Below are 14,316 nucleotides of genomic sequence, written 5' to 3'. Positions count from 1 at the left end.
ATTATTAACCTATAAAGCACTTAATGGTCTCACACCACAGTACTCAGAGATCTTTTGGTTTTTTATGATCCGTCACACCTACATCGATCTAAAGGTGCAGGATATTTGGTAGTACCTCAAGTACAAAAGGCTCCAGCAGGAGGCAGAATTGTTTGTTACAGAACTTTGCATATAATGTATATTGTCCATAATAACCCAACCACCCCCCACCCCCTTCTGTCGAGCTATACACGCCACACACGAGCTCAAAGTGTTCTAGGTTCCTAGTCTAATCACCTCTTCTTCCTCTTACTTCATCAATCCATGCTCTGTTGCGTCTGGCAGTTTATTGTCAAATCTTCATCAGCGATCATTTGAAGACATCAGTAGGAAGGAATTTGTGCTGAACGATTAGTTCACTCAACTACAAAGTGTTGTAGATATGACATTATTGACATCTACATTATTTATTGTCTAGTGTCATGCAAATGAGGATGAGGTTCTCTTCTGAGTTTGGTTTCTTCCTCAGGGAGATTTATGTTGCCATGCTACTGTTGCCTCAGACAGAACAAATATTAGACATAAATAATAACGTTACTTTAATATTTGAATTTATTTCATCTATTTTTTTGTTCTATTTCTCTGTTTCTGTAAAGCTGCTTTGAGACAATGTAAATTGTTAAAAGCGTGATACAAATAAATTGAACTGAATTGAATCCTATACAGTATTCAGTTCATCTCAGTACTGCTTTTTTACACTCTAAAGCATTAGGACACATAACTGGTGTCCTTATAGCCCTATTCATCTCTGAGCAAATCAGCTGAAGACTCTGTGCCACTCAAGTACATGACTGTAATAACCTCTGCATCAATATGATACTTAGATTTTTATTACACTTTAACTTTGAATTGAATAATTGCCCTCGTCTTACAGCAGATGACTCAGAGGGTGTGTCAGTGGGTGGGGATCACCTCAGAATCTGATCTTAGTGGTTTTACCTAATAATTATGTATAATTAATTACCCTAAGTACTGTGGAATTATTATAGTAATAATCCATCACAGGAGACAATGTCAGCACAGCATGAAGCACGTAACTCAACTCATGTAATTATGCCCATTTTTATATGACTGAAATATGATTTTAGTTAATTTTTAGAATAATAATTTCTAAGCTAGAATTTAATGTATGAGAAACAGCTGGTAACAGTAGAGTACAGTTATAACATGGCTTACTCAAAAACTATGTGCCTCTTGGAGTTTTATTGTATAAATTTATAGAATTGTATAAAACCTTCTATTTATTTTATTTACTGTGTATTTACTTTAGATCAATCAACACGTATTTAATGAAGATAAAACATTTGCAGTTCTGGTTTGAGGAGGAAAATTTGCTCATCATCATCATCATCACCCTCAACATCAACATCATCATCATCATCATCATCACAGTCAGCTGAACACAGAGGACTCCGTGTAATAACTACTGATTCTTAAGTTTTACTAATATTTAAATTGCTTACTAAAAATCATATAATTTGCATCTGAATATAATGTTTCTGGTGCCATTTGATTCGTGTTTATTAATTTTTCTGTTGGTTTTCATTTTGTTTCTTTAAACCAAAAAAAAACTTAACTTACTAAACAATTTCATCACTTTCTGAATGTTCTTTTTGTTGTTTTTTGTGTTTTATTTATTGATTTTCTAAAAGTATCTATACTAATGCAGACTGAGTTCCTGTCATTGAGCAGTGTACAGTAAAAGAGAAGCAGCTCATAGATAGTATGATAGGAGCTAGTGGTTGTCCTGAGGAGGTATAAGGCACTTATGACCCCTGTTTCCACCCACAGGGTCTCTGTGGACATGGTGGAGGATTACAAATACCTGGGAGTTAATAAACTGGGCCGTACCAATAACTCTGAAGCAATGTACAAGAATGGCCAGAGCTGTCTACTTTCTGAGAAGGTTGAGGTCCTTCATCTGCAAGATGATGCTGAAGTTGTTCTAAAAGTCTGTGGTAGCTAGTGCTATCTTTTTTGCTGTTGAATGTTGGGGCAGCGGACTGAATGTAGCTGATACCAACAGATTGAACAAACACATCCGTAAGGCTGGTGATGTTGTGGGAAAGTGGCTGGACTTTCTGACTTTAGTGTCAGAAAGAAGGATGTCTAAGCTACTGACCATCTCAGACAACATCTTCCACCCACTCTATGATGTCCTGGACAGATACAGGAGTAAAGGACTGATGTCCTGGACAGATACAGGAGTAAAGGACTGATGTCCTGGACAGATACAGGAGTAAAGGAGTGATGTCCTGGACAGATACAGGAGTAAAGGCGTGATGTCCTGGACAGATACAGGAGTAAAGGTGTGATGTCCTGGACAGATACAGGAGTAAAGGCGTGATGTCCTGGACAGATACAGGAGTAAAGGAGTGATGTCCTGGACAGATACAGGAGTAAAGGAGTGATGTCCTGGACAGATAACAGGAGTAAAGGAGTGATGTCAACAGCATATTTCACTGAGCAACAAAACACCTTTATCTGTATAGTTATTTAAATCTTTTATATATATTATCTTACTGTATGTAAGTCTTATTATTTTATCTTTTTATATAGAATTATATTTATATATTCTTATTTTGGTGACTTGGAGCTGTGATAACAAACCTAATCCCCCCCACGGGATTAATAAAGTATTACTGAGTCTAATAGATAAACTGTGTGGTATACGTATGTCTGAAACACACAGTTGTACAGAATGTCTCTGTGTAGAATTTCAGTTTCCCATTACTGGAACTAAGAGACCAAACCTGTTCCAGCATTACAATGTCTCTGATGTGTAGAGATTACTGTACATCCATCATTCTATTGTGGCTCATTAGACTTTAATTGTCACCTACCTAAATTAATATGATTACAAACATCAACCCTGCCCTGGAGTCACTGCACCATCAGGTTTGGTGACATGTTTAACATGCAATAAAGAGAAATGAAAGATAGATGGAAAAGATAAACATGAATCTGAGTACAAAAAAATGACAATTTTTTAATTCCAGATATTTAAATCTAGATGTGTTTAGCACTTAGTGATCTTACTTAAGATCTTACTTAGAATTTAACTGAACCTAATTTTAGGTGAGTATTAGAACAGATAGTCTTAAAGAAAATTTAAATAAATATCACATAATATTTGGTTGTAAATCCTTTAATTGCATCAACAAACTGCAGCTTTCTTCTCCCGTGAAGCTTTTCCATGCTTTTGTCCACGTCCCTTTTTAAGTTATTGTAGTCGTCCCCTTTTACGGAGGTGAAATGATCCACAGTTTAAGGTTCAGTTCTGCTAATTAACTTGTTCTGTACAAAACCACCTTCTTTCCACTGATCCTGGGTTTAGTTGCAGAGTGATTCAGATCGTTGTCTTGCTGCATATTGAAGATCCTCCTGATTAGATTAGTTGCATTTCTCTGTAAATGATCAGAATGTTTCTGTAAACTTCTGCATTCATTCTGTGGCTACCACCATGATCTCCATCATCAGTGAAGATTAGTGAGAAAGTTCCAGAAGCAGCCATGAAGCCCAAGCCATGACACCACCATAACTATGTTCTATTGATGAGATCATATGTTCTGGATCATGAACAGATCCTTACTTTCTCCACACTTTGACCTTTCAGCACTTTGGTTCATCTTGGTTACCTAACCTTCTCATCTCTGTACAATTCCCATCTGGTCTTACTCAGGAGAAGTTTGTATCTTCTGCTCAATATTTCTCTGTGTCTTAATCCAGTGATGGATTGTGAGACCTTCACTCTGATCTGTGGAGGCTGTTGTTGATGTCACCTGCTGTTGTTTCTGGGGTTTTCTTCACAGCTCTCACACCGTTTGTGTCATCAGAATCTGTTGTTAAAAACAATTGGGTTATTTTGGCAACCCAGCGCTGGGTCAAAAAGGGACGAACCACACGCTGGGTTATTTTAACTCAGCTAGTTGGGTTATCATGTTTAACCCAGCATGCTGTGTTGTGATTTTCACCCAACTATTAGTTAATAATGACAACACTGCTGAGTTGAATTTAACCCAAAATGGGTCAAAAAATTTAAGTGATTAAAATAATGAATCTACAGCAATACTTACTTCGGTAATCCAACCTGCCCACGGGAAACACGGGAGTATGTGGAAGCAATTTAGTGGTCTAACTAAAATGTCTAATATATAATATGTCTAATATATGGAGCTGACATACGGACATCATGTAAAACGCCTGCATTCTGTGAAAATTTATCAAATATCACAGTAAATGCATCACTGACCTCAGTCAGAAAAAATTACTTCCAATTAAACGTGTGTGAAATATGAAAACATTTAAGTTAAAGAACATGGAATCCAATGAAGCAGTCAGGTCACATGTTGATGTTGGCTTTGACGGTGCAAGTATTCGCAAAGGCTGGTGCTTTTTGGAGGCGACTGGACGAGAGTAAAAGAGAAGCTTTTTGGAGTTTTTGATTTTGCTTATATTGGGGGTGGGGCTACACGTGACGTCACCAGAATACCCGGTTGGGTGCCAATACTTGGCAAAAAGTTGGCTAATAAGCCGAACCCTCAAAAAACTGAGGGTTTGGACATTTCAAGTCAATACTGCAGTTATTATGGGTTTCTACTTATTATTATACTGCGTGGATCACAGAGAGACGCATGGGCCGAGCGGGGACAGCAGCGACTAGGAGATAAAATAGACCCCCGTATAACAGAACCATTAATCATGCATAGAGTTTTTTTTGGCAAATGAAAAAAAAAAAGAATAACTGGATAAATAAATAATTAAATAATTAGAGAGAGAGGGAGAGAGAAATAAGTGGAGATTTAAGACATAAACTGCTACAACGATCACGGGTTCCGACGTGGTGGAGTCGGGGTTGGAGGAGGGAGTTTAAGTCGCAGCAGCAGCGACGTGCTGGAAAGCGGCTCAATGAATGGGAATGTAAATGGTCTGGTAATAGGATGACGTAACCGGATTGGTGCACGTCGTGGACTGCTGATTACCAGCTGATGCACAACTTGACCATGTGGCCTGCCAGAACTAACGCAAAGCTTCATTTTAATTAATAATAAAAAATAAGTTACAGTTTGTCTGCAAAAATGAATGCTGGAACTCTTACTGCTGGTGTCTCCTCCCCAAGGAAGTCTGTACACCAGAGAAACTGCCACACCAGGGAACACTGCTTACTCCATCAACTAATTACAGAGAAATTAGTGATGTTAGTCAAAAGGCATTTTATACAAGAATTATTATCATAATGATCCTGGGTGTGTTACGAATAAAATGGCAATAGAACATGTTTAGTTTCAAACCTTATTTATCCTGAGCTGACCTCAGACATTCCCGCTTGTTTCAGGCTGTACAGGAGAACAGGAATTTAACTTTAATCCTGAATAAAAACATATATTATGTTGTAGCTTGTAGTGAATGAATCTCGTTTGCTGTTGAATTTACCTCAAAATGTAGAACAGGAAATTGGATGTCCTGAAAAAATACGTTACCATCAAGTAAACTCCGCCGTATCAATTCAATTAAACTCAATTCAATACAAGTTTATTTGTACAGTGTATTTTACAATAGACATTGTCTCAAAGCAGCTTTACAGAACATAAACACAGAGCAGAAGGTAAACATAATTAATGATAAAGGAAATAACGAAGAATAAAAGAAAAATAATTAACAGAATAAAAATTCTAGGTTATTATTAGATGTATATAGTTCACAGTGTGTATGTATTTATTCCCCTATGAGCAAGTCTGAGGTGACTCAGGCAGCAGTGACAAGGAAAAACTGCCTTAAATTGGTAAAGGAAGAAACCTTGAGAGGAACCGGACTCAAGGGGGAACCCATCCTCATATGGGTGACACTGGGGGTGTGATTGTAATATACAGTCAGTTAAATGTGGTATTGGTGTGAGGTTGAAGGACTTCTGATCTCCTGAGTACCACAGAGTCTAACTGGAGATGTCTCAGGATCCTTAGAGTCGGCCTCGGCTCAGTGGACGTCCAAAGGCTTCGTCCCACAGAGGACGTTGGGAGCTGGTACAGTGTCTGGATGCCTCGGGGTGGGTACAAAGAGAAAAGCAGTGGAAAGGGATTAACATATCTGCTGTTCATAAAAATGTGCAGGTTTAATGTACTGGTGCATGATATTATGGGATGTATTATGTGTACGCCTGACTAAAGAGATGAGTTTTTAATCTACATTTAAACTGGGAAAGTGTGTCTGAGCCCCGAACACTATCAGGAAGACTATTCCAAAGTTTGGGAGCTAAATAAGAAAATGCTCTACCACCTTTAGTAGACTTAGATATTCTGGGAACTAGCAGAAGTCCTGAGGTTTGTGATGTCAGAGAGCGTGAAGGATTGTAACGTGTTAGAAGACTAGTTAGATACATGGGAGCTAAACCATTAAGAGCCTTGTACGTAAGTAGCAGCAGTTTGTAATCAGTTCTAAACTTAACAGGTAGCCAGTGTAGAGATGATAACATTGGGGTTAAAGGTCATACTTTCTTGTCCTAGTGAGAACTCTGGCAGCTGCATTTTGGACTAACTGTAACCTATTTATTAAAGATGCAGGACCCATATCAAACCCGTATCTAACACAGAAATCATTTATAATAAAGTAGATGTAACATGTACAAAAGTAATATTTATAAAGCATTTACCTTCCAAGCTCTGATGAAGATGCCACGCGTGCTCTCCTGTTCACTGATCTGGGATCTGTGGTGAGTTGGAGCACGGCTCCATGAGATAATCTCACTTTATGTGCAAGCCTAAATTGCACATATAATATTAGTTTATACAGGAAAGCAGATTTTTTTATGGCTATGAACATCGTTAAATACATATTGAATAACTGAAGACAATGAAAATGGCGGCTTCTCGCACACAGGGGTCGTCCGATTTTCACGTTGACGTGTATGCTCTCTTGCACGTCCGTGTTCCCAACACGGCGACGCTGGGTTATAGCTCAAGACCATTTTCAACCCAAACTTGGGTTAAACAAACCAAAGTCCTACCCAGCGGCCTGAACCCAGCAGTTGGGTTGAAAAACAACCCAGCGTTTATTAGAATGTACACCACCCAACCTGTCTGGGTACATACTTTACAGGCCAGAAGAAATTAGTGACTATTTAAATTAGTGACTGTTCAAACTCGAGATCAGAAGATATTTTCGTTTCACATGTTGAGCAGGAATCAGTCGTTGTGTTCCTTCCATTGTGTGCTGTTGTATTTCAGTGAGCTGTCTGCAGAAGGCAGGTGTGTTAATGTTTTATAGACACATTTCATATATTAAATGTCAAATTTTGAAAGGAATAATAATAAAATAATCCTTAAAATGTCCTTTAAAATTCTAAAAGTAAACTGAGCTCTAATTAGTGTTATTAAAATGTATTACATTACATAAGGTTTTCATCTAAAATGTTTAAAGGTTTAATGACTTTTACACTTATATAATTTGGCGATATTTGATTATTTGCTGTTGAACATTTGATCGAGTCTCATATTTAATCTGCACAGAATTTATATCACATATATTTATATATTGCATGTGTGTGACTTACTGACTGTGTGGAATTAATGATATTATGTCTGTGATGTTTTTTCCAGGACACACACAGTGTAGTGTGTAAATACAGCAGGACTTGTCTGATGTTTAACACAAGTGAGGACAGAATTTACAGACAGTTAACAAGGATAATTCTGCTCTAAGTGGCAGTAAACTTAACATTTACATGTTTTGCTATTTGTCAGAAACTTGATGTGTACTTATCTTCCCCTGACTGATGGTGGAACCAGTCGAGCAAACAGGTTTAACTTGCTAGTGAACAACCGTGTCTAATTTCATGTTCTTAAATTTTCAGTTTAAAAAACAGTCATTATTTTTTGTAATTTTTAATTGTCAAAATCAGCACTAAACTAAGTCTAACATGTCTAGTCAGATCCTGGGAAAGTGCCTCTAGAACAAGGCGCAATTGACCCAAATCTCACGCTCTAACGCCACACCCCCACATTCTCACACCACACCCCCACATTCTCACACCACACCCCCACATTCTCACGCCACACCCCCATATTCTCACGCCACACCCCCACATTCTCACGCCACACCCCCACATTCTCACACCACACCCCCACATTCTCACGCCATACCCCCATATTCTCACGCCACACCCCCACATTCTCACGTCACACCCTCACATTCGCACGCCACACCCCCACATTCGCACGCCACACCCCCACATTATCACAGCACACCGCCATATGCACACGCCACACCCCCATGTGCACACACCACACCCCCACATTCTCACGCCACACCCCCACATTCTCACGCACACTTGTGCAGCAGTGAGGAAAAAAGCAAATCCGCATGATCACACAAAGCCACATGCAGAGAGACCAGACAGACAGTGTAATGAGTTTTTTTGTGACAATTGTGAAGGAAATACACAATTTATTCCCATAAAATGTGTAGTTATGGGAAAAAAACACTGTAAATAATAATCGTATGTAATTCAAAGCATTTGTGTGTAAATTTTAATTTAGTTTAATTATGTTTTTTGTTGAGATGGATGCCAAAACCTACGGCCACGACAGTTTACAGATACGAGATTTTGTGTGTTTGTTCAAATACAACTCCAAAATGTACGACTATGACAGTTTACACACACAACGCTTGTCTTCACAACACCTCTTTTTTACACACGAAAACATACATAAAACAATTAGCAATTTAAGTGTTAACTTACTAACAGCTGTGTACATGCACTGGAATACACAGGTCATGTAATATAAGTGTTCACTGCTTAAGTGTTAAAGTCATATTTTATTGTTTATCAGGTTCCATTAGGTGACATCTTGCACTCAGCCCAGAATCTGGTGTCAATGTTGACCGACACCTTAAGTGTTGGACATCAGAAAATGGGGAACCAGTCCAATGTCAGTGGACAGTCAGGACAAGAAAGAAGGTCCAAGTCAAATGGGCAGTCAGTGCAGCAGGAAATGGCTAGGTGTGAGATATGTGTGTGTGTGTGTGTGTGTGTGTGTGTGTGTGTGTGTGTGTGTGTGTGTGTGTGTGTGTGTGTGTGTGTGTGTGTGCGTGTCTTATGTAGGCCTATCTCATCACGCTACAGACTGCAGTGATGACCTCCTAAACAGCTGTATTCTTTAAGCACCTAATGTAACCTTACTCTGAGAGCTAATCTTACTTACTATAGTTAACCTGTCTCTGTAATATTACTCCTCTCTGTTATTAGTGATAACTAACCCTTAAACATGTCCGAATTTGGAAGGAAAAACCAACGTACCTGAGTCGATGAGTGAGCGCTTGGCCGCTGATCCGCCAGTTCGGCGCCGGTGGTTTAAAAGAGGGCGGGGCGCATGCGCACTTCGTGGAATCGATTCATCTTCCCTCGGATAGTAATGCCTGTGAACGTGATGACGTATTTTTGCCAGTTGTTTCGCAGCAGACCGTTTTCGTGTGTAAAAAAGAGGTGTTGTGAAGACAAGCGTTGTGTGTAAACTGTCATAGTCGTACATTTTGGAGTCGTATTTGAACAAACACACAAAATCTCGTATCTGTAAACTGTCGTGGCCGTAGGTTCGGGGATCCGACTCCGCAAAATTAAAATTTACACACAAATGCTTTGAATTACGTACGATTATTATTGACAGTGTTTTTATTCCATGTCCAAGACGTCCTGTGTCCCTGAGAAGCAGCAGGAAAAGACACTATTTCTATTTCTGTAAAATGTTGTAAAAATTAAATATAATGTAAATCTCCCAAGAAATTCTGTACAGATACCAAATACTTTGACAATCAATATATACTTAATACACTTCTGCTAATGCAAGGGTTTTGTGTTTGTATTTTTTCCCACACCAAACCACGCCCCTACACAAGCCCCTCCCCATAACCAAAGCCCCGCCCCCAGATCTCACTCTAAGCTGAACTCCAAAGTTTGCAGCCCTGCTCTTGAAGCTTTTGAAAATATTTGTCTACTCTCTTGTCATTCATTTATTAGTCCCATTTTTCCACTTTCACCTGAATGGGATTTATAAATAAATTCTAATTAAATTAATGTATTTAAACCACCTCCTTGTCACCGTGACTATGGACCAATTCCTCCACAGACCACCAGAGGGCAACTGTGCACACCTTTTAAACTCACCTTATATCAGTTCCTTTCTTTGTTTATGTTGTGTTTGTTTTATTCCATGTCTCTGCCCATAGACTGTAAGGTTTGTGATTTTGATTTCTTGCCAGTTAAATAAAAGTAAGTACTTGCATCTGTCTTCATGTCCTATTTCATGAGAAACTGATCAAATGATTCAGCAGGACTTGTGCAGTGTTGGTGAGACCAAGATGAGCAGATCCTGAAGAAGCAGGGGCAGATCTGGTTCAGGTCGAAGCTCCATTATCACGAAGCTATTTCATCCTACAGATTTTTTTATTTAAAGTTAACCTTTCCATCTCGGACACTGCTGTAACACAATCTGCCTTTGAGAGTAAAGTTAAAGCTAAACCAGGAATGAATAACCTGAAAACTCTCAAATCATGAAGCATGCAGATTAACAAGACATAAAAAGTATAATAACATGAAGTACAAAAGATAAAAGCAAAGCAACATTTACAACATTTGGCAGATTCCATAATCCAGAGTAAATTATACTTCTTATTTATACGGCTGAGCAGCTGATGGTTAAAGGCCTTGCTTGAGGACCCAGAGATGGATGTTTGGTGGTCCAGGGACTTGAACTCAACCTCATTATATGAACCACTGGGCTTCAGATTCAGGATAATGATTACGACAATGATGGAAGGTTGTGTAAAGTACTTACGGGTTTTGAAAAAAAAATCCTGTTGGTTTAAATTAAGTGTCATCTTCGTTTTGGAATTTTCTGGGCACCAATTTCTCTAATTAAAAGCTATAATTATAAATATCACTTTGATGCACATGGATTATGTGTAAATGTTCTTTTATGTTGTTCCTGTTCGAGGTTTTATGAAGCATCACAGTGTGAATAATCAACCAGCTGTACAGTTTTTGTTGTGACGAGGGCAGAGTCTCCCAGCTCGGTGGCTGGTAATGGGACTGCAGGCTCCGCCCCTGTCATACAGAAACCCCGCCCCCAGCCCAATTCACCATCAGACACTTCCTGTTTCATGGGTAGACAGGAATCTTCCTTGCCATAAGAGTTTGTGTGAACATGAGAATCCTGACACGCTGAGTTTCTCTTTCCTGCACAAAGAAATAAAAGATCTTAGACCTCTGGACCAGTTTGGAATTTTATGTAGAATTTTGAGTTAAAAAAAAACCCAAAACAATGTTCTATCCTAGACCTTCAATTTTATTATTATTATCATTATTATTATTATTATTCCTTTCGATGCAGTACTGATATCACCCTGGAGCCTGAAACCTAAAGCTACTGTTAAAGACTTATTTCATTCCTGTAAAATCTCTCAATTCTTTTAGAGATCTGAATGAATTTATGATTGATGGAAGATGAAAATATTTTTCATAAATACACTCCTGAACAAAATCTTAAGAATGAAGCTGTGCGTTAGTTCTGGCAGGCCACGTCGTCAAGCATGCATCAGCTGGTAATCAGCAGTCCACGACGCTCACCAATCCGGTTACAACATCCATATTACCCATTCATTTAAATTCCCATTCATTGAGTCGCTTTCTAGCGCGTCGCTGCTGCTGCGACTTAAACTCCCTCCTCCAACCCCGACTCCACTATGCCGGAACCCGTGTTCACTGTACCAGTCTACGTCTTAAATCTCCATTTATTTTCTCTCTCTCCCTCTCTCTAATTATTTATTTATCCATTTATTCATTCATTTTTGCAAAAAAAAAACAAAAAAAAAACCTCTATGCATGATCAATGGTTCTGTTATTTTTTTTTTTTTGGGGGGGGGGTGTCTATACTATTTTCTAGTTGCTGCTGTCCCCGCTCGGCCCATACATGTGCACGGATGGGCGCGCGGATTCCTGCCCCGAACAGAACCATACCGCCAACACTGACTGCATGCCATCATCTAATCTACTCTCATTTGACAAAGTGGTCCTGACAGAACCAGGGAAATATTACTAGTATTCTCACTTCACACTGTGGATCGTAACCAGGTTGTAAAAATGTCTTCAAAATCCCAAAAGAAAAAACAAGAGCAAGAGACAAAAAAAACAGAGAGTAGGTAATTTATTGAAAATTGCATTTAAGCCCAAACAGGCCGGTCATCAGCTAAATATAATGTAAAACCGTGGCCTTAAAGTTCAAATCTGTGCAAAAATATGGCTTTGATGTCATTGTCCTTCAGACTGTCTCACTGTCATCATCTCCTGAGGGCACAAGCAGGATGGACGCAATAAGACAGTCATTTTCAATTTCCTAAAAGATCCTGAGTGTTATGGGACAAAAAAAAACCCCAAAAAGTGTCACCTTAATTAAGGCCCTTACTGATGCTGTCTGCAGCCAATAACCATAAGACGGGCTTTAAGAACAAAAACGTCCACAAACTTGCTTTTGCAAAGGTGCAAAAAACATGGGACACTGAAAGGTGGAAGAAAGCTTTATTCTCAGAAGAGAAAAAAATGTAACCTGGATGGTCCTGATGGCTTCCAACCATACGGTCATGACAAGGAGATGTTTTCTACCCGGCACAGTGGAGGAGGCTAAATCATGATCTGGGGTACTTTGTCCTTCACTGGGAAAATGGAGCTTCATGCTGTGCAGTCAAACAGCAGATGGCTTTGTGGACATGTTGCAGAGGGCATCTGTCTCTCCCTCGTCTGTGTGGTAATGACCGGGTCTTTCAACAGGACAATGCTGCAGTTCACAACGCCCGCCTGATGAAGGACTTGTTCCAGGACAATAACGTTGCACTTTTGTACCATCCTGCATGTTCCCCTGATCTAAATGCCCTTGAGAATACTTGGGGATGGATGATGAGGGAAGTTTACAAACACCGACATTAGATCCAGACTGTGAATGCCCTTCGTTAAGCCATTTTCACCACATGGAGCTCCGTTCCCACCAGCCTCCTGGAAAGAGTCGCATCAAGCATGACGAGGTGTTTGACGTTATCAACAAGAACTGTGGGGCCTTTAGATCTCTTCTGGGTATTTTTGGTCTATGGTCTTAAACTGTTGATCAGCTGATGAACAGCCTGAGTTTAAATGCAGTTTTCACTAAATTACCAGTCTCTTGCTCCTGTTTCTGCTTTTGGCGTTTTGAAGCAGTTTTACAACCTGGTTATGAACCAAGACTTGTAATGTTTCCCTGGGCTTAAGATTTTGTTCAGTAGTATACTGTATGTCCTTCTGTTTCACTGGGTCTTTGAAAGGAAACGTACTTCTCCCTTTACATCAACCTGATTATTAAATAAAGCTTCAGTTTATTTAAATCAGACATAACATTTATTTTGGATATAAAACGTCTACACACTTCTGATAAAATCACAGGTTTTTGTAATGTAAAAAAATTAAGAACCTTTGCCAACAAAACTGAAGTGTAAAAGAAACAGAAGGGTTTTAGAAAAAATCTAATTGCCTGGTTGGTAAGAGCACAAATGTGTGTACAGATCGTATCTAATTCCCTGTTCAAGGCTCTGTTTGTCTGTAATCCAGCATGGAGTTGATCTATCAGAGAGACAGGGGATCTCCTCTACACAGTTTCTGATAGGATTTAGATCAGGACTCTGACTGGACAGTTCCTGAACACTGATCTTCATCTGAAGATATTCCTTTGAGTTGGATTTGTGCTTTCCTTTAGAAGGTTAATTCTTTAATCTTCAGCTATCTAACATGTGCCTGGAGGGTTTCTTCAAAATAGATTGAAATTTGAAGAGATCCCAGATTCCCATTATAGCTAGAGCGCCAGTCCCAGGTGGAGAAGCATGACGCTGCCACCACCAGGCTTCACTGTGGTGTTCTTTTGGTGATAAAGGGACTTTTATTGCACCAAACATATCTAGAACAAGATCTTTGTCTCAGACTGTAAGAGGTTTTTGCTACATGCTTTGTGTGATTTATGGCTTGGGTGTGTTTTTTTGGGGGGAAAAGACCCGTCATCCTGATGCCCTACCACACAACTCAGACATGAAGAATCAGAATAAAAGTTCTATTATTTTTACATTAACAGTGACGATATCTGACAATTTCACCTGGTTTCATTCATTTAACCCTACAAACACATCATTTTAACAGGAGTGTGTAGACATTTTATATCCACTGTGCTAACTAACACTCTTCTGTTCAGCAAGATTCACCAGCAGACACGAGGG

The 14,316-nt window shown here is 39.2% G+C and overlaps 1 protein-coding gene and 1 long non-coding RNA gene across 4 annotated transcripts in view; one reads left to right on the top strand and one right to left on the bottom strand.

The window, feature by feature from the left end:
* LOC113653753 (interferon-induced very large GTPase 1-like) overlaps positions 1–14,316 on the top strand; it is an 859,689-nt gene that overhangs the window by 636,858 nt on the left and 208,515 nt on the right. The window lies entirely within an intron of this gene.
* LOC113664069 lies at positions 3,172–5,684 on the bottom strand. 2 transcript variants are annotated; one of them, XR_003445587.2, is made up of 4 exons: positions 5,473–5,684; positions 5,331–5,375; positions 5,138–5,213; positions 3,172–3,878 (listed from the first exon to the last, which is right to left on the bottom strand). It is a non-coding gene; the product is annotated as an uncharacterized LOC113664069 (long non-coding RNA). The 2 variants fall into 2 exon arrangements; XR_007143508.1 differs by having other exon boundaries at positions 5,331–5,684.

The sequence above is a fragment of the Tachysurus fulvidraco genome, chromosome 7, assembly GCF_022655615.1.
Source record: "Tachysurus fulvidraco isolate hzauxx_2018 chromosome 7, HZAU_PFXX_2.0, whole genome shotgun sequence".
NCBI classification, from domain to species: Eukaryota; Metazoa; Chordata; class Actinopteri; order Siluriformes; family Bagridae; genus Tachysurus; species Tachysurus fulvidraco.
The sequence above is the reverse complement of the archived record's forward strand: the minus strand, read 5'-3'. Positions and strand labels throughout refer to the sequence as shown.